We start from the raw sequence: 24,968 nt of genomic DNA on the forward strand, positions 1-24,968 counted from the left end.
AGGTGGCCAAACAGGTTCAAAAGGCAATGGCAAAAGCTAGAAGGGTGTATAAGGAGAGGTAAAGCCAGTAGGAAATCATTGATGCCCCTGTATAAGATTCTAGCGAGACCTCATTTAGAATATTGTGTACAATTCTGGAGACTGCTCCTTCAAAAAGATAAACAGGATAGAGTTGGTCCAGAGGAACATAAGAATTGCCGCTGCTGGGTCAGACCACTGGTCCATCATGCCCAGCAGTCCACTCCCGTGGCGGCCCTTAGGTAAAGGGCCAGAGCCCTAACCGAGTCTAGCCTTACCTGCGTACGTTCTGGTCTAACAGGAACTTGTCTAACTTTGTCTTGAATCCCTGGAGGGTGTTTTCCCCTACGACAGCCTCCGGAAGAGCGATCCAGTTTTCCACCACTCTCTGGGTAAAAAAGAACTTCCTTACATTTGTACGGAATTTATCCCCTTTTAACTTTAGAGAGTGCCCTCTCATTCTCCCTACCTTGGAGAGGGTGAACAACCTGTTCTTATCTACTAAGTCTATCCCCTTCATTATCTTGAACATTTCAATCGTGTCCCCTCTCAGTCTTCTCTTTTCAAGGGAGAAGAGGTCCAGTTTCTCTAATCTCTCACTGTACGACAACTCCTCCAGCCCCTTAACCATTTTAGTTGCTCTTCTCTGGACCCTTTCGAGCAGTACTGTATTCTTCTTCAAATATGGTGACCAGTATTCCAGGTGAGGTCGCACCATGGCCCGATACAGTGACATGATAACCTTCTCCAATCTGTTTGTAATCTCCTTAATCATTCCAAGCATTGTTTGCCCTTTTCGCCGCTGCCGCGCATTGCACAGACAGCTTCATTGACTTGTCAACCAGAACTCCCAAGTCTCTTTCCTGGGGGTCTCTCCGCGTACTGCACCAGCCATCCTGTATTCATGTACAAGATTTTTGTTACCGACATGCATCACCTTTACCACGTTAAACTTCATTTGCCATGTTGCGGCCCATTTCTCGAGCGTTTTGTGTCCTGTTGCAGGTCATCGCAATCCTCTTACGTCTTCACTACTCTGAATAACTAAAATGGTCAGTGGCCTTCGTCAGAAGATGTAGGGGGACAGACTTAAAAGATCTCAATACACTTCATGGTATAACTTGAAACACACTATTTCCAAGACTGTTATCACACTAGTAAAAATCAACTTATATAACAAATACTAGACTGGCTACTGGTCTTGTGATCCCTGCCAAACCACACCACCAGACAGAGACCGAAAGAGCCAGAGCAGGCCTCCGCACAGCAGGTAAACAAAGCTGAGAGGTCTCTCCAATCGCTGCAGGGCCCTCCAACCGAGTGGACTGTATAATGAGCAGAATGATTGCTCTCTTCTTGGCATGTTGGATGTCACCAAGGGCCGCCCTCTTCGTCAACACGCATCCTTCACATCCTCCACAATGCGCCACTCTCACCCTAGCAAGCCGCACAGAGGGAACATCGATCTCCCTGTCACTGCCCTCCATCGCCACAGCACACCACCAAATACTGATGGACTGATGAGAAAAATCAACCTGGCAAAGGTAGGTAGAGTGCCATTGAAACCGTTAGGCAACAGAACCAATGGTCAGACAAGGTGTAATAAGATGAAAGATTAAGTTACTGTTAGGGTAAAAAGTTTTGAATCGAGTTGGGTACAAATGAAAAAAAAAAAAAAAAAAAAAAAAAGATTAAAAGTTAATGAAAGATATTTAAGAGAAATGAAAAAAAATTTAAAATAAAATAAATAAGGGAGGGAGGCATCAACCCCTATGACCTAACCCGGCACCATCTTAAAAATAAATAAATAAATAAATAAATAATGATAGTCAATGTCCCAGATGGATGCAAAAATACATAGTTTATGTAATATGGTAGACACAGACTCTAGTGTGCCTGGATCTCCCCATGTACACAGCTTATCAAGGTAAAAGCTGTAAAACATGCTGAACAGACCAAAGGTCTCTCTGTTGCCACATCACCCAACATTAGAGTCAGGAAGAAGCTACTAAATCTTATCAATCTTTCCTTCAACTCTCTAATGTCTACATTAGCTCTTCCCTGTCCTATTATATTTATAGTGTTCTTTTCTTGATTGACTTATTTTAGTATGACTGTAAACCACACAGATCAAGCTTTAATAATGTTGGAAACTTTGATACATAATTCCATATCTTTGTTTGCTCATTCCTTTACTTTTTAAATATCTTTGCATCCTAAAGCACTTCAAATTATGTAACTACTGTATAGTGCAAAGCAACAAAACAACAAAAGAACCAGAGGTCCAACTTCGTCTGCAGTGAAAAAACAGACCAGAGCAAACAAACCAAAACTGCAGACTTGTACACGGTGCCTGCACCGTGTACAAGTCTGCAGTTTTGGCTTGTTTGCTCACTACTGTATAGTGAGCATGGTATTAAGAAATCAGGTCAATATTTTCATGACATGACATGAGTAAGGCATATTCCTCAATGCCTTTTCAGGACATGCTTACTACCAAATCTAAGGATTGGACAAAAAAAATGTGAAAAGCCTGGAAGTTTATTTGCTTGTACAGTTTTGAAATTGCCCATCTTCTGTGTAAAGCTTAGAGTGCAACATTCTAATTTCTAGTACTTATACAGTAGAATTTGTTATCCAGCACCCATGGAGATTGGTGGATACCGGATAACTGTTTTTCTGGTTCATTGAGTGTGTTAGAAACCTTGTCCAACACACTCTCAATTCCCCCTCCTCTCATTCCAAAGCACCAGTGCAGCAGCAGCAGTCCTGAGCCGCAAAGCCCTCCTTCAAGTGGAAGAAGTAGGCGGCAGTCCTGAGCCGCAAACCCCCTCACTTCCTCCCCTCCTTTCTTTCTTCCTTATTCAAAGTGCAGCGGTCATCTGGAGGCAGCCTGAAAAGAGGTTGCTCGCAGCCAGCCATGGCAGGGCCTTTCCTCGGATGCATCGGAAGCCTCGAGCAGCCCGTCTCCTGCTGACCACTGCGCTTCAGGTAAGGAAGAGGGAGAGATGAGGGAGGGAGTTTGCAGCTCAGGACCGGCACCTGCTTCTGGCACTTTGGGGCTTGAGGGAGGAAGGGCTTTGCCGCTCAGGACCGCTGGCACACTGGTGCTGCAGGGAGGGAGGGGGGATTTGTGGCTCAGAACACTGCTGCTAGTGCTTCTGGGGTCTTTTTTTTTTTTGCCACCAACAATTTTTTTGTCAGTTGTATGAGAGTCCTGGTTAACTGAGACCCAGTTAACTGAGCCTGTACATGGAGGGGCACACAAAAGGCATCTTCAAGTCCTACTGCTTCTGATTTCTATATCCCTTCCTTCTGTGAAAGGGCATTAACCAAACAAGCACAGGTGATGGAAGTAGTAGCTATACTTTAAACATATGAATTGCTCCTCCAAGGCATAACCACATCTGATGCAGCAATATCAGGGACTGAACAAGAATGAAAGTAGGGGAAGAGGTAGAGGGGAGAAAGGTAAAACAAAATGGGAGAAGGAGAAAGAGCAAAATTATTTAGATTACGAATGACTTTGAAAGTAAGTGTGTCTTCCTCTGCCATGTGGGGAGGGAGGGAGGGAGGGAGGGAAGCAGGAGGCAAGGGGTGATTTAAATGGAATAGGATCTGACATTCTGTTTGCACAGAATAATAAAAGAATGCCAAGTATGACTACATATCAAAACCATTACATGTCACTGTCAGATTTCAAAGGATGGATTTTTATTGTCGTGTGGCTTTATTCTCCCTGTTGGCTAGCAGTACCCAAAATTACCAGTCACAAATTACATGGTTGAGTCACTAGGCATCTCCACTTTCGAATTCTGTCTTTTCAGCAGTTTCATCCTGCTTCCTTCTCCCACAAGTCTAGTGCTGTTCTATTACATTTTTACAGTTATTTTGCCTCTAGACAGGCAGAAATTGATGTGTGTGTGTGCAAGCCTAAAAAATATACACACAAAGTACATGCAATGGGGACTAGATTCAGTAAATAGCATTGAAAAAATGCACAAAGACTTCTATTCTATAAACAGCATTCCGAGATGCGGACCATTTAAGGCAGGGGTAGGGAACTCTGGTCCTCAAGAGCCATATTCCAGTCAGATTTTCAGGATTTCCCCAATGAATATGCATTGAAAGCAGTGCATGCAAATAGATCTCATGCATATTCATTAGGGAAATCCTGAAAACCCGACTGGAATACGGCTCTCGAGGACTGGAGTTCCCTTCCCCTGATTTAAGGTATAGTACTTAGAGCCAATTTCTGTGCCAAACTTTAGGCACAAGAATTTACACCAACTGAAAATTTTATAAATCCTTGCACACAAGTTAAGCAGATCCCGGTATTCAATAATGTTGTGTGCCATCTACATTGAATGCCCCAGACTCACCCATTTCCTTCCCATGGCCACGCTCTCTTTTGAACTGCATGCTATGATCGGCATACAGATCTTTGTAGAATAACATGTAGCAAGATGTATACACAAATTCAAATTGTTGCTAATTAAAACCACTAATTGGTTGTTAGCATCCACTTAGTGGCAATAATTGATTGATTAGCCAATTTAGTTCCGTGCACATCTAAGGATAGCATGCCAGTTATAGAAATAAGGGGCATTTACAGAGGAGGCATTACAGAGCATGTTTAGGGCAGAGTGGTGTAAAATTTATGCACTGCTGGGAGTTGGTACTTTGTGTAATTGTGTACCTTTTTATAAAATACGCTCAATCACCTATTTGCCTTTATAAAATAGGCACCTTTTGGACTTCACCTAAGCAGCTTTTTATAAAATGAGGCCCACCACATGTAAATCAGTTCCAACAATGAGATGGGTTGGAAAGAATAAAAAAGGATGGGGAAAAATCTGGGATGCTGAAGCAGTGTGAAAACAAAAATAAAAAAGGGAGAATAGTAACATAATATAGTGACGCTCAAATCAGTTCTCTGGTCCACTTAGTCAGGCAGAATTTTAGGATATACCTACTTAAACATAAAGCATCTGCATGTACTGAAGGCAGCAAATACATTTAGGGCTGGTTCAGCCACTAGGGTCAGTGGTCTTTGCTAATTTTTGAGCAGGGGCCACTTTGGATCCAAATGACCTGAAGGAGAGCGGCTAAGTATTTTCCCCACATGGGATTGCAACACTGCTGACCAGTGTGTGTGTCAGGTGACATCCATCCTCACATGGATAATGTCCAAATCCAAGTCTGGACGTTTTGTGAAGCAAGAACAAAAATCTAGTAGCGAACAGGAAAGCTAGGGACCTCCCTCCACTTCAAAATCACTGAGCTCTGGAACAACCTTACCTCCCCTCTTCGGAACTTGAGCTCTCTCCAAGTTTTCCGCAAACATCTGAAAACCTGGCTTTTCTCAAAAAATGTAAGTTTCCCTCCAACTTAGGAATCAAGGAAACTCTTATATCTTGGCATCCCAAGTCCTCTAAATTTTCTTCACACTTCTACCTCTAACTCTCTGTTGTAGTTCCTTCCTATTTCTCCTACTGTAAACCGCGTCGAGCTCTACGAACGTGGAGATGATGCGGTATACAAACCTAAGGATTAGATTAGATTAGCAAAAACTTATTTTTGTTTTGAAAAATGGCCATTTCTCAAAATGTGCGTGGACTCAGTGCATCTATCTTTTTGAACCATTTTTTGAACAAAAAACAAAAAACCCCACGTCCAAAAGAAAAACACACAAAACAAGCTATTATATGCAAGGGCCAACATTTTGGTAGACTAGCCACACAGACAACTCAACAGAGAAGTGGGGCACACTAGGGGACACTGCAGTGCACTTCATATGAAAAGGCCTAGGTACACATCTCACCATAACCCCCTTATAATGTACGGTGAGGCCACTAAAACTACTGGACCCAACTGTATATCAAATCAATAGCCCTTATACATGTAGGGGTCACCTACATGTAGGTACAGTAGGATTTGGGTGGGTTGTAGAAGATTCACATATTCCACCATAAATGGTAGTACACTTCCCCTCCGTATTTGCGGTTTCCGTATCTAAGGATTCACTTATTCGTGATTTTTTTCAGGCTATTTTAAGCCCTGTAAGCCCCCCCCTTTAAGCCTTATCTGGTGGTCTAGCGGGTTTTCGGGGCAGGAGCGATCTTCCCACGCTCCTGCCCTGTGCAGATCGCTCACAGGAAATGGCTCAAGAGACTATGGGAGCTCAAGGCAGCCATTTCCTGTGAACGATCTGCAAGAGGCAGGAGCGTGGGAAGATTGCTCCTGCCTGAAAACCCGCTACACCACCAGGTAAGGCTTAAAGGGGGCTTTCAAGGCTTAAAATAGCTGGGGGAAGCAGAGGATAGGGGCAGAACCGGCCCAAATATTATTCGCAGTTTTTTTAAATATTTGCGGGCCGGCTCTGCCCTTAACCACCGTGAATACAGAGGGGGAAGTGTAGTTAGAATAGGATATGGTCCTGGGTCCCTTTCGCTGCAATTCACTGTACAGACCACTAGGCTACTCCAGGATCCTGCTTGCTGCTGCTCTAGGACTAGCCATAATATCTGAAGTTATCGTACAGGCAGATATATATTGGTTTTCATTCACATCTTTGAGGGGAGGGAGGGGGGGGGTCATGCATTTACCCTTCCAGTGGTCATCTGGTTAGTCTGGGGCATTTTTTTGGCACTTATTCATTATTAAAGCAGGTCTAGGCACAAATGTCCAAACTGTGCCCTGGACATTTTCTAAAATTTCGATTATTGCAGAAAAATATCCATATCATAAGCCTGCCATTGTCCCGCCCAAGCCACACCTCTAACAAGCCCCCTTGAGATTTAGATGAACTGCAGGTAAACAGCATAGAAATCCATCTAGAGAACAGGTTTTAAAACTATCAAATTGGAAAAATTTGTTGAGAAAAACCGCCAGCTGTCCCTTTATGTCAATTTTTGGATGTTTTTCTTTTTTGAAAATGAGCCCCATCGCTACTTAGTTTCATGCTGCTCTTCCTTCTGTAAGCATCTTTGGTTTTGAACCGAAGTTTGGAGGAAATATGTAAGCTTATATTAACAGTGTAGTAGGCTGGACTATTTCATCTCACCAACAATATTTAATATACCGTTCCGATACATTTTATTTGTTTTTCATGTTAAATTATAGCCCCTGATAAGCCTTCAGGGCAAACCGTGGCTGCGTCAGGGGCTTATATAAACCGTTTGTGAATCTATGGAATTTAATTTAGTGTTTGTTACCTTTACTTTGCTTTTGAGTTTGGCTTTTCCATTCTTGTCTTGGTGAGGATACAGTTCTTCTCTTCTTAAGAACGAAAGTAAGTAGACTGGGTCAGCTATTTTTAGCTAGTGTAACTCTTTCTTTACTACTACTATTAACTAACAGACACAGCGCTAATCATAGTAATCTAGAATCCAGGTGTGCTAATGCATGAACATGACTTATTTGAGAGAGTTGACACTCTGCTTGTGCCGACAGGTTTACTAGGTGACAAAAAAAAAAAAAAGCAGTGTAGTGGATATAGAATGCGTGTCAAGTTTCTTTGGGCACTCCCTCTTGAACATAATGATGAAAGAGAATTAGCATGTTGGGAAAAGGCCTGCTGGTAATTCCTAACAAGTGAGCACAGCTGCTGAGATAAGGCAGTCCTGCTTTTGTGATTCAGCTCAATTCTGGACTACTGAAGCAGGAGAATTCTGCCTTGATACAGACAGTATAAGGAGTTGTGTCTGGGTAGCTTTTCTACATGTTGGGCACATAATTCAGCGGCATGTTCTTTGCAAGCATATGAGAGACTGCACTTTCCAGCCATATGTGTTTGTCAAGACCCGACTTGTTTTGGTATTAAGGTGCTGTTGAATGATGTGTTCGGCTTTGGGTGTGGCTGGGGAACATACCAGGGCTATCAGAGGAATGTAGGGTTATACCAGAGTCTGGTTGCAGATCTACCCGACTTATTTAAGCAGTAATAAAATGGAAGATTTTGTGATTCAGATGACCAGGATGGTAAGCAAGTCTAAGCAAACAAAATATTAAAAGAAATCGAAGCATAATGAAAAGCAGGCATTTTGTCAGTGTAACCATAAAATGGTACTAAGAGAAATAGTTATGTATGTGTGGGTAAATGTAACTTTAAAAATTCTAGTGCAGAGGCAAGTGCCCCCAAATAAAATGAGTCAGAGTACCTAAAGAATAAGTTAGTCCTCTACACACTTTCTGAGACTTCAAAGATGGGCTGGGGAAGGCATCAATGGCTAATTTGGAACATGAGGACGTTAGTTTTTTTGATGGCCCAGATATCTTGCGTGTATTACACACGTAAAATATCTGTCCTATAGAAAAAAAAAAATTTAAAAAAATCTCCCACCGCTGCCAATGGCACTCCCCAACGACCCACCGACAATCACATGTTTTGGCCAATCAGGGACTTTCTTAGGCTCCTCCCTAAGGAAGTCCCTGATTGGCTCAGGCGCCTTGGGCTCTGCACCGACTCAAACCGCTCACTGAGCGATTGAGTTGGTGAGTTTGCATGCAAATGATTTGCATTTCCGTGCAAATCATTTGCATGCAAACTTGATAGTGAATCAATCGCTGTTTGAAAATCAGCCAGAGAATTGGCCAACAGCGAATGAGTCGCTATATTTAATGAATCTGGGCCTATGTTACTATGATCCCCAGCTATACCCTCATCAAGGAAATTACATGATGCAACAGCCTTCCCAGGAGTAGCCCCCATACTGACTATCCAGTGTTCTCCCCAGAAATTTTTTCCAGCCGGGGTGGCATGAAAAAGTAGCCAGGTGAGGCGAGATGGGGAAATTTGGTGGTGGGGAAAATGAAAAGGTCCTTTTACTAAGGCTTGCTAGCCATTTTAACACACGCTAAACGCTAACGTGTCCATTATAGTTTATGGATGCGTTAGCGTTTAGTGTGCGCTAAAACAGCTAGCACGCCTTAGTAAAAAGATCACTAAATGTGCACGATTTTTATTAGTTAATTGCTATTTTCCAATGCTCAATATGACTTTCCTTTTTAAGGTTTGACACTTAGGCAGTGTTCCAGGAGTATTTAAGCCACCCTTGAAAAAAAGTAATGCAGATCCTCTTATTCCGAATAACTACAGGCTAGTATCAAACCTTCCATTTCTTTCACAACTACCGTACTTGAGAGAGTGGTATTCAAACAACTTCAAACTCATGTTGAATCAGTTAATGCTTTGCATCCCCGGCAATCTGTGTTTTAAGACTAAGCACAAAGACAGTAGTTCCTGCCTTAGGGCTCCTTATACAAAGCTGCGATAGCAATTCTGCCACAGCAAATGCACTGAAGCCCATAGGAATTGAATGGACTTTGGTGCATTTGCCATGAGAGAATCGCTACTGTGGCTTTGTAAAAGGGACCCTTACTGAGTGAACTCCATACTAGTCATCTAGAGACCAATGTTTCTCAACTTCAAGCCAAGTACCCCCCTAAGTCTAACAAATACCAACTGAGTACCTCAGTCCAAGCTCCGTCCCTGACCCCACTCCCATTATAATAGTATTAATTGTAATGCAATTTCTTCCATTCATTTTTCATGTACACACAAACCTATTGTACAACCATTAAAATACTCCTCCCCAATGTCAAAATTATAAAAATCCTATTAACCCTTTCAGGACCATAAGGATCGTAGGCCAATTTTTGTGGTTTTGACGACATTTTTATGGTAAAAAGGGCTTGCAGATGCCAAAAAATTGATTTTTTTTGTGAAATATCATTATTTTTTTTTTAAAAAAAAATCACACTTCTGGCTTATGGACAGTGTGGCAAGTGAATCTTCTCGTCAATCTGGCAACGACGCTAATGAATGAATGTCGGAACCAGTTTGTTTACATAAAGGCAGTATCATATGGAATCCGTACATATCAAATTTAGAACTGTAGACTATCCCAATCAAAATTTATAGGATTTTAAAGTTATGGGACAAATAGGTCCCTTGGTCCTGAAAGGGTTAATACAAAAATAATAATGCAGAATACATTTATAAGTCCAAATTTAAAAGCAAGGATAAGCCTCCCCCAATATACCTCCAAACAATAAAGATGTATAATCTAGAAAAGTGTTTCTCTACAGCACTGCAACTGCATCAATAACCCCAGGACTACCATACTAGGAAAACAATGCCCTCCTTGAATAAGTCAAAGGATACTAAGGAGAAAACATGTTCATTCAGATGCAGCGGTTCATAGTCATTCGCGCGTGGGACTTCAGCGCGCCGACATTTCAGCACAGACAAATCAGCACAAGACTCCAGCATGCCGCCTAAAAAGTTACTTTAAAGAGCTCCAACGCGGGGTGTGAGTGGGGACACCCCCCCCCTAGTTTACTTCATACTGTTTGCGCTGCCATAACAATAACAATAACAGTCCTCCCGACCTCTTACCCTTTTCCTCTCTCCCCTCTTAAGTCCACATAGAACTCTTGGTTCTGTGATATATACAAATTGTTATTATTATCATATCGTAATTTTCGCTGTACTTTCAAAATTGCACATAGAACTCTTGGTTCTATGATATATATAAATTATCGTAATTTTCACTGTACTTTTTGAATTGCACGGCCTTCTCCTAACAGGCCCACTGGGAAATTTCTTCCAATCTGTATACCTTATACTCTCGCTCAGCAAATTGTATATCTATAATTTTGCATCGTAAATGTTTCTGCACTCTGTATTTCCTCTATCTGCACATTGTAACTCGCTGAATGTACAGCTCTCTTGATTGTAAACCGCCTAGAAGTCGCAAGATTGTGGCGGTATAGAAGAATAAAGTTATTATTAATATTATTATTATTGTGGGGTTGGAACCCTCCATTATAGAGTAAACTTAACTTTTTCCTGATTTTTTAGGAAAAAGTTCAGTTTTCTATACAATGACATCCCTTCCCCAACGGCAGCGCGAAGAGTATGAAGTAAAGTGGGGAGGTTCCCCCCCCCCACCCCCGTAAGCTCTTTAAAAGTAACTTTTTAGGTGGCGCGCTGGGGTCTTGCGCCCATTTGTCTGTGCTGAAAGGTGGGCGCGCCAAAGTCTCGCGCGCTTTTGTCCTATCACCATCAGAAGTAGCTTTCACTATATTTTATGTTACCAAATACCTGTATTACTGTATAAGGCTTCAAATATATAGATTCTTTATAGAAGGATGAATTCTATAATGTGCTCAGACTTCCAGACTTGTGTGTTTAAAGTCAAGGGTTGAATGGAAATAGTTAATCCTAAATATCAGAAAGTCTCAGGCAAATAATGAATCAGTTTAGTCACAGTGCCACTCGGTGTCTCACCTCATGGGGCTCCGGCTGTAATGGCCTTGGGATAGTTGTGTCTGGTTAGCAGTTCGGGGCTTGTGGGACTTGTGGGCGCTGCCAGAGCCAAGCTGAGGTGGGCAACAGGAGCTGGGCAGCCAGAGCCATGGCTGCCGTGGTGCCAGCCCTGGTGCCGGGCATCTTCCTCCTCCTCTTCCCCCGGTAGCCACTTGACTTGCCCCAAACCGATGCTGCGCAGGAGCTGCCGAAAGCCTTGCACCGTCAGCGAGCTGTTGTCACCGTAGCATGTGAAAAGCACGTGCAACTGCCGCTGCTGAGCCAGCAATGCCCGCTCCCGGTCCACGGCGGCCAGCTCTAGCTCTACACTGTTTCCGCCACTGGCCGCGCAACAAGAACAAGGGCGGCGAGATGAGCATAGACAGCATCAGCCCTGCCCAGCCGCCCCTTCCATCCCAGCGTCACCAAAGTTGCTAGGCAAATCGTAAACTTCCCTCCATTGCTGACCTATCTTCATAGGTCAGCGACGGAGGGAAGCTTACAACTGCTTCGGGCCTTCCTCGTTGCCGGGTCTTGCCTTCGTGGAAACAGAAAGTGGGTAGGACCCGGCAGCGAGGAAGGCCCGAAGCAAGTTGTAAGCTTCCATCCGTCGATGGCCAGTCTCCTGCCTGTCTCCTGCCTTAGCCCGTAGCGAACTCATGGTTCGGGGCTCTAAGGTGTGCGTGCTGGCTTCCCTTCTCTTCCCCCCCCCCCCCGACGTAACTTCCGGTTTCGGAGGGAAGAGAAGGGAAGCCGGCACACACACCTAAGAGCCCCGAACCATGAGTTCGCATCTCCAAGCCGGTGAGAGGTAGTTTTTGGGGGGATTTTTTAATGTTGAATAGCAGGATTCCCGATAGATGACAGCCGGGCGGAGTGCAGCTCTCTGCACACTTCGACTAACTTTTGTACATCCTGCAACTAAGATCAGTTCCACATCAACTGTATACATTATATAATGTGCTTTCAGTCTAATCACACACTTATCCCAGTCTCTTTATTTTCATTACTGTGAAATTTCTCAATAAAAATACCAGTCCCCTGTACCCATTTTGTGTTTCTTAAAAGGTTACATTGTATTGTACTGACTTCTTGGGTATCAGTTCTGTTAACCCTTTCAGGACCAAGGGACATATTTGTCCCATAACTTTAAAATCCTATAAATTTTGATTGGGATAGTCTACAGTTCTAAATTTGATATGTACGGATTCCATATGATACTGCCTTTATGTAAACAAACTGGTTCCGACATTCATTCATTAGCGTCGTTGCCAGATTGACGAGAAGATTCACTTGCCACACTGTCCATAAGCCAGAAGTTTGATTTTTTAAATAAAAATAATATTTCACAAAAAAAATCAATTTTTTGGCATCTGCAAGCCCTTTTTACCATAAAAATGTCGTCAAAACCACAAAAATTGGCCTACGATCCTTATGGTCCTGAAAGGGTTAAATGAATGCTATCCCATATTGCCTATTAAGGTGTATTACTACTACTAATCATTTCTATAGCGCTACTATACATTATATCCCTATTTGGCTCACAATCTAAGTCCGCACTGAGCCCCTCCCTAAATGGCCATCTCGAGTTCTCGCAGCCCAGCAGTGTACCAGGCATGAGCAAGCTTTCCACACTCCTGCCCAGCGCTAAGTCACTTGATGAATGGCTGCCACAAGTTCTCATGGGACTCGTGAGAACTTACGGCAGCCATTCAGGGAGCGGCTCAGCACTGGGCAGGAGTGAGGAAAGCTTGCTCATGCCCGGTACACAGCTGGGCTATGAGAACTCGAGGCAGCCATTCAAGGAGGGGCTCAGTGCGGAGCAGGAGGGCAGAAAGCTCACTTATGCCAGTACACCACCGGACCACCAGGGATTCAAAAAGGTACGCGGGAGGTAGGTGGGAGGTAAAAAAAAATTGTCAAAGTCGGCCTGGACAGGAGGGATCATTTTGAAGATCACATTACCGGAACGAGTTACTACAAGGTCAGTGATATCTGCATTTTTTTTGTAAGCGATGGTGTTTATTTAGCAAAATTGAAACAGATATGGCTTCAATCAAAATCAGTAGATGGCTGGCATGATACTCTTAATGCTTATTTGGATGACATATCATTAAAGAAAATTGTTTCTCGATGTGTTAAGGTAGCACCATGGTACTCTGATGAACTGAAAAGTCTCAGAACTGTGGTTGTAGCATGCTATAAAATATTTAAATAAAATAAATACACACATGGAGACTCAGCTCAAGCATGCTGATAGTGAAAGTTGTTTATGTTTCCTGAATTTTACATACTGGAGTGGATATCAATTAGGGTACCTACGCAGTTTTCATTAATTGATCAACTGTGGAGTCAACAGAACAGAGGTGGAAAGCCCTGTCCTTCAGAACTGCAACCTTACACCTCTGGGCCAAGGGACACCGTTGCTATACTTGGCATATAAAAATAGTAGAGGAAGGGGAAATCCAGGGAAAATACTAGAGACTGTGGAATGGTCAATGGATATAAGGCTATTACGAGTATGAAAAAAACAAAGCCATGTTTTCAACTGCACTTCGAGAGCCTTGGGCATAGAATTCAAAAAGAATCTTAACATTTCTCTTTGTAATAAAAATCTCTCTACAAACCAAATTCTGAAAAAGATGTCCAGGCAGCCTCCAGCGCTCATTGCAGCTGTGTGAAGTCTGGCTTTCTCCTCCACTTCAGCTGTTATACAAGCAACAAGACAGGTTCCAAATAAAAAGAAAGGTTTATTCCAATTGTCTGAGAAGCAGCAGCAGCTGAACATGTCAGCACTAAGTGTCCTTTATGAATTCTATACAAATCAGTGGTTCTCAGCCTCTTACCACCTCTATACCCCTTTCAAAAGGCAGGTATTTTTTGTGTCCCAAGATCACTAAAGCAGTATAGTTATATTGATATTTGACCTTTTTTAAAATTACTTTCAACCCTCAAACAAGCACCCTCCATGCACCATCAATGATGAATTGAAATTTATTCTAAGACAGGGGTGTCAAAAGTCCTTCCTCGAGGGCCACAATCCAGTAGGGTTTTTAGGATTTCCCCAATGAATATGCATGAGATCTATTAGCATACAATGAAAGCAGTGCATGGAAATAGATCTCATGCATATTCATTGGGGAAATCCTGAAAACCTGACTGGATTGCGGCCCTCGAGGAAGGACTTTGACACCCCTGCTCTATATTGTCATTTCAAGTTTACCATATACGATAAGAATACTATCATCTTTTTGGACACTTCAGTGATCAAAACGGGGTCTTAACTTGACTGTTCATCGTAAGAACACCGATCATAACACATATTTACATTATAGAAGTTGTCATCCTACCAAGTTGAAACAAGCGTTCTCCCTAGCGTGTTTCAGCCGGATGCACCGACCAGTTACTTTAAGTGAGCGCCCGGATGTTATTTTGCAGCTGCAGAGACCGCACCGGACTGGTTCCGGGATCTGACATCGGACTCGCGACTCGGCGGTGGTTCGCGCATGAATTGTCAAGGCCTACTTCGTCCGGTTTGCCTGCACCCCGTACTTGAAGTTGAACAGACTTTTCCTACCTGAACCGCATCTTCATCAGCACTTAATTCAGCTCGCAAACTTTGGATAATGCCTGTTCTTCCGCACATGCTCAGATCAGGTCTAACTGAGCATGAGCAGAAGAACCAGCATTAGCGACCAAAGTAAGCTTGCTGAATTAAGTGCTACAGCGCTGCTACAAGGATTTTCCATGAATCACACACTGTTCACGGTGGAGTAAGGGCTGGGAAGGGGTAATTTGCATAGCGCGCCAAGGGGTTGTATTTCAATTGGTCCAACGCCTTGGGGCGCTATGCAAATTACCCCTTCCCCGCCCCTACTCCTTCACCGTGAGCAGGGAAGGGTAATTTGCTTAGTGTTTTTAACATCGAACTATTAAAACATTTTGGCCCACGCTTCATAGGTCTGCCCCTTCAACGTCGGAACTTTTGTTTCCAGCTGTGCTGAGGGACGAGGCAGAAAGTTTTGGGTGGGTTAGGGTGATGGTTCTAACTTCCCTCTGTGCTTCCAGCAGGGTATTTTTGGAGAGAAAAAAAAAGTTGTAAGCTCTTTCAAGCAGAGACTATTTTCTTACTTTTAACTTTGTGCAGCCTGCGTTGTCTGGTAAACCTATAGAAATATTTAATAGTAGTAGGTCCTCCAGAAAGGGGGGGGGGAGAAGAGGGTCCAGAGCCAGACTTGGCTGTGCTTTTCCCTCTTTGTGACTCTGCAGCGCTGCGTACATCTGAGAGCGCTATAGAAATATTTAATAGCAGTAGGTCCTCAGAAAGGGGAAGAAAAAAAAAAAAAAAAAAGAGTCCAGGGCCTGACTTGGGCTGTGCTTTTCCCTCTTTGTGACTCTGTGCAGTGCTGCGTACATCTGAGAACGCTATAGAAATATTTAATAGCAGTAGGTCCTGCAGAAAGGGGAAAAAGTCTAGGGCCAGACTTGGCTGTGCCTTTCCCTCTTCTTTCATCACAGAGTGTTTGGGGCAGGTTAAGCCCAGAAGAGCAAAAAATAAAAATCCTTGTCGCACTCACTGGTTCCTGTTAAAGTGACACATCTGCCATTCCTTTTTTGTTCATATCTTGCCTTGCCGTAGTGTACTGAATATCCAATAGGCTCCCACGTTACCATTCAAAAGTCTTATTCATAGGTACTTTTCATTTTACCAACATGAGTAAAAAAAGTGTTCAGAAAACACTGCTCAGTTATTTCAGAAAAGAGATGCCACAAACCAATGAAGGTGCAGCGTCAACTGCTGATGTGGCAATTTCAGACAAAGACATTGCAGAGGCTGGTCCATCAGGCGAAATCTTTTCAGCACACACTCTGCCAATTGATAAATCTAAGCACCACTTATCCGGCATAAACAAACAATGGTTTAAAAAGTTTGATTGGCTAATGGTCAAAGAAAATGGTATGTGGTGCTCATTGTGCATGAAATATTCAAACAAACACCTCCCAAGGAGGGAGTCACCTTGGGTAAATGTGCCATGCACAAGAATTCAAAAAGAAAGCTTGCTGGACCATGAAAAAAGTAAAACACACTTTGAGTCTTCTGATCTTTTAGGAAAGCGTGTACTAGAGCAAAATGGAATCGATGAAATTGAAAGATCTGTATCTATGTTAAATAACTTACAGAGAGATGCCTTTGTGGGAGCTTTAAGATCCATGTATTGGTTGGCAAAAAATGAATTACCACATACGTTGTTTGAAAAGCTGAAGGAACACTGTAAAGAAATGGGTTGTTCCTTTTTACAACATCTCAATGTTGGTAAAAATGCATATTACATCTCAGAAAGAATAATGCAAGAGCTGCTGGATGTCTTAGCATCAGAAATAAAGTCTAACATACTGAAAAATATGCACGCTGAAAATTTTTTCAGTATTCTGTGTGATGAAACCACAGACATCTCAGTTGTAAAACAATTAATTATTTACATTAAATATGTTTGCCAGGTCACTAAACAGGTCAAAATTAGTTTTGTATCAACCCGCAATACAACTCTCCCTCACTATTCGTGGTTTTCCTATTCATGAATTCAATTATTCACAATTTTTTTTGCTTCTAAGTTTCTTCTAATTTTCATTTATTTGCAGGCTGCCCAAATCTCCCCGGACCTTACCTTGTGGTCTAGCGGTGACACGGGGCAGGAGTGATCTTCCTGCACTCTTGTCCCGTGCAGAGCCGTCATCATAATGGCTGCCCTGGATCCCCAAGACTACAATGGGGACTCAGGGCAGGAAGATCACCGCTAGACCACCAGGTAAGGTCCGGGGAGATTTGGGCAGCCTGCATATAAATGAAAATTAGAAGAAACTTAGAAGCAAAAAAAAATTGCGAATAATTGAATTCATTAATAGGAAAACCACGAATAGTGAGGGAGAGCTGTATAGCCTAATGGCTTGAATGAACATATTGAATGGAACTCCATTATTTAATCCTAAGTGTGGTTTGTTTTGGTCTGTAAACATGGGACTTACCTTTGAGGCTCTTTATGGAAATGTTATCACAGTGATCCATTTTTAGACTCAACCATTAGGCTTGGGTGTATTGGAATAATTACCAACGTGAGGGGAGGGAGGTAAAAATTCTTAGAATTGGCTGGGACAGGAGGCGGGAGGGATCTCTCCTGTTCACCGCTGGACCACCAGGTCTCACAGCAGGCCTGGTGGAGCTCTGCAAGTCATCAGAAGGGAGAGGGAGACAGGGTACAGAACCTGGCAGAGAAGGGGGTGAATGAGTGAGGAGGCTGGAAGAGAAACATGTTTTGTCCCCCTGAAAGTTGTATGGATTTTAGTTATGTACATCGCTTTGAAGTTTAATTAAGCAATCCATCAAATCTTAAATAAACTTGGAAACTTGAATATTAACCCTCCCCCCTTCCAGTTTATATGCGAGTCAACCCCTTTTCTTCCTTTTTTGGGGGGGGGGAAAAGGTTATCTCAGTTTATATTCGGGTCGGTTTATATTAGAGTATATACAGTACCTCACCCAGGGGAAGTAAGTGAGTAAGAAGCAACCAGAGGCAACCGCAGGAACACTGCCCACAAGGCCAAGTAGCCTTGATCTTAGGATTTGTTGAACATTTATGATAGAAAATTTGAAAGCAGGCCAGTTCGATCATCTGATTGATCCAACAGTCCAAAGGGATAGACCCCTCGAGTTCAATATTGTAAAATTGTTCGTTTGACCGTCAACAGGTAAATCCTGCTGACACTGGAAAAACACGAGCGTTTTACGTCACCTCAGACCAGGAGTTAAACACTGGTATTTAAACCAAAAAAAAAAAAAAAGCCACCCACAACCACCACTACCAATGTAGTAAACATTTGGCGTTTCCCTAAACTTGCCTGCATAATAGCTAATGCCTTCATTCATATAGGCTTTAAATAGCAGTGTAGTAAGTTGTGCACCACTAGTGTAGTTTCCCTGCTTAGCTTGGAAGGGAGGGGCAAAGAGTATACAGGTCAGCAGTAGTTACTCCTGGTGGAATTCTGCACAAAAATTTTGAAAATTCTGCACACAATAAATAAAATTCTGTAAAGTTTATTTGTAGAATTCTCCTATCCTGAGGCCTGAAATTCCTTCCTATATTTTCCTCTCTCTAGTTCCAGCCTCCTCAGTTCCCTCTCTCACTCCAACTGCAGTTCTGTCTCTTTCTAAATTGCACCCCTCTCTCACTTGCACCCTGCATCCCCTACTAAGCTCCCATAGTCTGTCATCTCTCTCTCCCTCTCTCCAAGGGCTAAGAATCTCTTCCTCCCTTTCCACCCCATTCCGGGTCTTGGTCACTCTCTATGCTTCACTCTACCACCCACTCACCCCCCATCACTACCCTTATGGGTACAGCATCCATGTCCCCTCACCCCACTCACCTCTCTCGCTTGTACCCTGAATCCCTTCTCCATTCCCGCATCATCATCTATAGGAAGTGATGCAGCAGAGGGAATGCCCCGGCTACATGCTGCCTGTTCACAGCACTTTCTCTGCTGCTTCTTTGGGAACTCATGGTGGTGGTGGGGAATTGGTCAGAAGGAGAGAGGTCAGACCCCGCACAGGGAAGGAGGAGGAGATAGGGGAAGAACAGAAGATTTGGGCAGAATTTTGCACAGATGGAAAAATCTGCGCTGTGCAGTTGCGCAGAATTCTGCCAGTAGTAAGTGGTGGGAGGAGAGGCAATTTGACACATGCACTTGGAAAATTTAGGTGAGGCACCATCACCCCCATTATCCCACAAATCAAATCTATGCTGAATATGTTCTTATCCACGTATTTTGTGTCTGCAAAGTCCTTCCTGTATCAGTTGTTGGCTGTACACACAAAAATGCGAATAACTTGGTGCTCCTTATTACATCAGCCGCTGAAGAACATGTTGCTCAAACTTCCAGCATGTACATAGGGCATTAAGACTACCATCTATGCAAGCTGTTACTAAAAAGAATTCCTTTTTTTTCTGTTCTGCTACAAAACTTTCACACTGCGACCATTTCAGTAGTGCACCTGATCCTTTCGACTTTCTGAAAGGAAACACTGAAAAACAGCATACAAGTGTTGACAGGGAAAAATATATCCTGTAGATGAGCCTCCTGGGGAACAGGCAATTCTGCCTCTGGAGATTTTTGTGCTACAGATGAAAGTAAACAATGGCCAACGGTACAACATTTCACTAACTAGCAAGATATGATCATCAGAGTGCTTAAGCATTCAGAAAGTAGGAACTATAAAATTCTAAGACACTGGCCAGATGCCCACTAAATTGCGGCTCTTAGAACGTTACTGTGAATCTTTAATTCCGACGCATAAGCATCACATAGTATTTTTGGCTATTATGATCAACAGGACAGATCATGTTTTTCAAATCAATAAACACTTTCCCTCAACCTACCCCATTTCATGGCATAGAACCATCACTAAATATTCTGGGCCATGTACCAAAATGGCTCCTTCTGAAACCCTGAGCCCTGAATCTGACCACATGGTGTCACCTTTAAGCTATAAGGATGACTCACTCCCCTCAACAAGGCTAAAATCTTGTCATATGCAACATCTCTAGAAGACTTGATTTAAAAATTTGAACCGAGTGCAATTGACCTGCTGAGGCATGCCCAGTAATCCTAACAAGGATTTGAGCCTTAATCTGATTTCAGGAAACAAAGTGGGGCACTACACCAAGACCTTTCCATTTGGCAGCGTATGGCATTGTCATTGAGCCAGCAGGCCCGCCCATGGTTTGTGCCTTTTTAAATGATGTAGAGCAACTTGCCACTTTAGGTGCCAACCAAAACTTTGTATGAGCCAGGAGGGGAAAAAAGAAGGTTCTTTTATCTTCTTCTTTTCTGTACTGATTTTTTTTATACCACTGGTGGTGAACAAACACCATGAAAGCAGTCCTCCCCTCCCCCACCAATGCATAGTGGGAGAATTCAGTGGCAGGGACAGAGATATAATGTGGCACATACTGTATATATCTTTAGCAGTGTCACCATGCTGCCATGACATAAGAACAACCATACTGGGTCAGACCAATGGTCCATCTAGCCCAGTATCCAGTTTCCAATCCAGGTCACAAGAACCTGGCAGAAACCCGAACAGTAGCAATATTCTATGCTACCAACCCCAGAGCAAACAGTGGCTTTTCCCATGTCTGTCTCAATAGCCTCCCAACATTTGTCTTCAATTAAACAACCAACCCTCACCTCCCACACATCAACCAGAGAAGCACTTAAGCATGGCATCTTTTGCTGCTGGGCCAAGTCTCAAAGCAAGAGCCGCATGATTTTAGGTCCCTTATTGCGCAATTTGGCCCCAGCAGCAGGACACGTGCTCAAACTGTTTCTTCAACTGAACTGCATAGGGACAGGAGAGGCAGGAATCAGTTAATTTAACTGAAGAGAGATATCAGAAGGCAGGGCACGGCAATAATTTTAAAGTTAAGAAAGTGCTCATCTCCTACTAAACTTACGCAGGTTAATAGTAAACCAGTCCTACTTGCTTTGTTAGCTATGCTGGCAATAGAACTGAATATCATCTGATTAACTACTGATTAACTGAATATCAGTGTTCGATTAACTACCAGTTCTGCCCATACCCTGCTCCCAGACTTGTACCCTGGTACTGCCCAGACAGTTCAGAGGGGATAGTCAATGGCACTGGCTAGTTACGTTAAGTGCCGCTGAATATTCCACTCCTGATCTGCTTAGATAGACTGAACAATGCAGGAACATCTCCTACTCAGGTAACTCAGGCCCTCACTTTTTTTTTTTTTTTTTTTTTTTTGGGGGGTAGGGGGGAAGAGATAAGAGCCCTCAGCAAATTTGATTGGAAGACAAGCATTAGAACTTACACCACTACTTTCCACCCCTGCATTTTTTTCTCCTCCCCCACCATACTACTCCCAGCCTTTATATTCTTTCCATCTTTCAGTCTGTCCTATAACATAGCCTTACGGTAGTTTTCCAGCTTCAGTGGATGCTCTTCAACTAAGGGAGGTGGTGCTAGTCACTAACACAACTTATCACCCTGGATTTTTTTCCAGTCTTTCTAGTTCTGAAATTCAGTCAGAAAGCCAAGAAAGCCCATAACTCAAACCCAGCAGATCCTTTTGATCTTAGTATGTTTTTTTTACACAAAGCTGACAGAACACCAGCTATCAACTTTCAGAGATCATACTTTTGTGTGCCATATAGCATAGGCAGTGGAATGAATTAGGCCATAACCCAACTAACTGAAACCCTGGTCCCATTAACAGAATCCATAGGCACTGACTAAGTTCTTTGGGACAGGTATCAGGAACCAGGTGATTACAAAACAGAGTTCTTGTGTAGAGCTGGGTGCAGGCCACCCAGATTTAAGATACCACCTTATCCATTTCTGGAGAAAAGTCACAAAAATAAGCATTTTTACTCCAAGAATACTTTAAATTGAACCCTTTACTGTCAAAACTACAATAGTAATCAAAAATAAACACTCTAACAAAAAGGTTTAGACTGTTGAAATTAGTTTACAGCAGTTCAATTAGTCCATCTGTCCTCTAACCCATCCCATCTGGTAGCTTAAATGAAGGCTGTAACCTGTCCAGACTCTCTCCAAACAAAAAGAATTTTGGTCCCACTGGACTCTTTCCAAGCTGTGGGACTGCACAGAGGCCTAGACCTCACTGTCTATCCTCATTCTCAGAAGGCGCCCACTACTCTGCTCGTAGGGTCTTCATTTGTTCACCCACCGAGTCTATTCCTCTTTCACCTCTGCTACTGTAGCAGAGGAGAACTCCACTTTCTTGATACAGCAGCCGTTATTGGGGATGCCCCGCAGGATACTCCCTTCTCTCTACAGATCTTGGGAGGGAGTATGGGAAACCAAAGACCATTTGCTCTATAATACAGATACAGTGGTACCTCGGTTTAAGAGTGCACCGGTTTGCGAGTGTTTTGCAAAACGAGCTAAACATTTGCAAAATTGGTGCCTCGGAAACAGAGCATGGCTTGATTTACGATGCCCCCCCCCCTCCCGCCGCTTCTTACCCACCGTGGTGCACATCCTGTGCTTGGCGCCGATGCCCGAAAATCGGCCTCCTCTTCTACAGGGCTTTGAGCATCTGAGCATGATCAAGGCCTGCGAGTTCACGTTTATCCGTTGGGGGGGGGGATGCCGGATTGCAGGGGGGACCTTCGGGGGGAGCAATGCCGGTTCTCGTGGGTGGGGGAATGCATCAAACGAGTTTCCATTATTTCCTATGGGGAAACTTGCTTTGATAAACGAGCATTTTGGATTACGAGCATGCTCCTGGAACAGATTAAGCTCGTAATCCAAGGTACCAATGTACTTTTATTTCATCCAAACCCCACTCCTTGCATAAGAACAATGTTAATTATATTTTCTTAGGGTTACCATAAGGCTCCAGAAAAAAAAAGAGGACAGATTGAGACATCCAAGTTTTACTTCCATTGCTTTCAATGGAAATAAAACCCAGATGTCTCAATCTGTCCTCCTGGGATGTTTGACTATAAAACCCTCCAAGTATCAGATTATTTGACACTTTCATTGACAGTTATTCCAAGCTACGGGCCAACTCCTTTTTCTGAAGCCATATGGTAACACTGTATTTTCTCAACATTCACAATTATACCAGTCTCCCAACTCCTCCTACATTAGGCAGCTCTACTAGCTCTTATCACCATAGTGCCCCCAAGGAGAGAGTCTTCCACCTGCTGTTCTGCAACAGAGGCATTTTCCTGGAGAGAGGAGGGTCACACGACTTTTATATTTAAATACCATTAGCAATAAGAGAGCTTAGAGGAACAGAATGGATTTGGATTAGTTAACCCCCTCCCCCAATCAAAAAACATTCCACTTCCGTTGACATAGGTGATCTGTATTAGTGAGGGTAAAATAACTTGCTTGAGCAACGGATCACACCAATTTTTTTTTTAATTTTTGTTGCTAACCTCCATTTCTACTATCAACACCACGTAACTGCATGTCAGAAAGAACAAAATCAATCCTGGGTTTTACAGCTTGCATAGAAATGGAGACACATTCTCCTTCAAGAAACAACCTACCGGTACTTATATTTCCCTGTGTGCAATAGAGCAAAAAGCCTCGAAGGCATCAGCCTTCCCCTTGGAAGATAAGGAACTATCTGTTTACAACAAAGCAAGGAAAAAAAACAAAAAACAACACACTCACTTGGCAACGCCGGTGTCCTCGCACAGATTTAGGAGTCTCCGTCTGACTCTGGAAAGCAGTGGTGCCAGTGTAATTGTTTCCCAATAAACTGAGCTACTTTTTTTGAAGGCCACTGGCAGGAAATTTTTGGCATTAGCAGGTTGTGGGTCTTTGAATTACTTTCTTGCCCCGAGTGCTGTATTCCCTCCTGCTGTTCCGTCTCTCCCTCTCTCTGTATTGCAAGCCTCGTTCTGGTGTTCCAATAGCCTTCTCTCCGTGTGTTGCACGCCTCGTTTTGGTGCTCCAATAGTCTCTCCGTAGATCCAAGCCTCACTCTGGCGTCCATACATATACTTTCTGCCCGTTTGAGAGTTTCAGGGTTGTGAAAAAACTCCAAACATGATAGCTAAATAAAGCCGGTTTACCATTTTACAGGCTGTTCATTTTTAGACAGTGGCACAGTGAAACAAGTTTTGCTTAGTCAGCTCTAGGCTGCTGTAATCTGTTTAACCATAGGCTTCTGCTCCGACAGCCTGTAATTAGTAGATACTTGGCGTCTCTAAGGAGTCTGTATTTAGATGCTGTTCTTTGAAAGCAAAAGCACTTTTAGTAATCCGTATTGGGTTGTTTTTTTGTGGTTTTTTTTTTTTTTAATAAGATTAACTCTTTAGAATGTGTTTTACAATTATATATGGTTTTTATTGTGTAGTATGGTGTATATAATAATTGCTTTGTCTATAAATGTTCTAAGCCATATGATTTTAATGCATTCATATATTGTCGCTCTGCCGGTACCGGGCTTTGGAGTGGCTACCGGGCAGTGCGCAAAAATAATAGTTTCTGGTGTGCCTTCACAGGTTGAAAGCCCTGCTGGAGGTGATAATATAGGTGACACAATAAAAGTCAGGATTGTAAAGTGTTTTCCTCAAACAAACAAAAACTTTAATTTTCCAACAAAGCTTCATTCAGCAATGCTGCCACAGTTCAAGAATTCTAACTAAATAAATTGCAAACAGAAAAATCGGTCTTGCAAAAGGCTGACCCACACCTTTCTCCCAGATAGGTACAAAACAGTCCTGAATCAGCTTTTCTTCACAGAAAAGAATAAAAATAAGGAATGAAAAATCTGCACAGTCCTTAACTCAGTCTTTCATCAAAGTTCATTAGTCCCAGCAAAACACACTGGATTGGCCTGGCTTTTAACAGGCTTTCCCTACCAACTTTAGAAGCTGGTGGGGGAGGGGAGTTGCTGAATCCACAATACAAAATTTGCCAAACTGGCCCCACGATCCCAACCACAAAAGATCTTCTGTGGATTCACCCCACTACCCCTCTATCACTCTCAGTGGCAGAGTATTTCACAAACAGGGAAAACCAAAAAAATCAAATCTCAATTCAAAGTTCATAGAACAGGACCCCGTTTCTTAG

The 24,968-nt window shown here is 42.9% G+C and overlaps 1 protein-coding gene across 1 annotated transcript in view; it reads right to left on the bottom strand.

The window, feature by feature from the left end:
- The window catches only part of DQX1 (DEAQ-box RNA dependent ATPase 1), a 100,665-nt gene extending 76,838 nt beyond the window's left edge, over positions 1–23,827 (bottom strand). Inside the window, exon 1 of the mRNA XM_033955108.1 lies at positions 23,562–23,827. The gene's annotated coding sequence lies outside the window, so the exon portion shown is untranslated. The remainder of the gene's footprint in view (positions 1–23,561) is intronic.
- Between the last annotated feature and the right edge of the window lie 1,141 nt (positions 23,828–24,968).

Source organism: Geotrypetes seraphini, chromosome 1 (assembly GCF_902459505.1).
Source record: "Geotrypetes seraphini chromosome 1, aGeoSer1.1, whole genome shotgun sequence".
Taxonomy (NCBI): domain Eukaryota; kingdom Metazoa; phylum Chordata; class Amphibia; order Gymnophiona; family Dermophiidae; genus Geotrypetes; species Geotrypetes seraphini.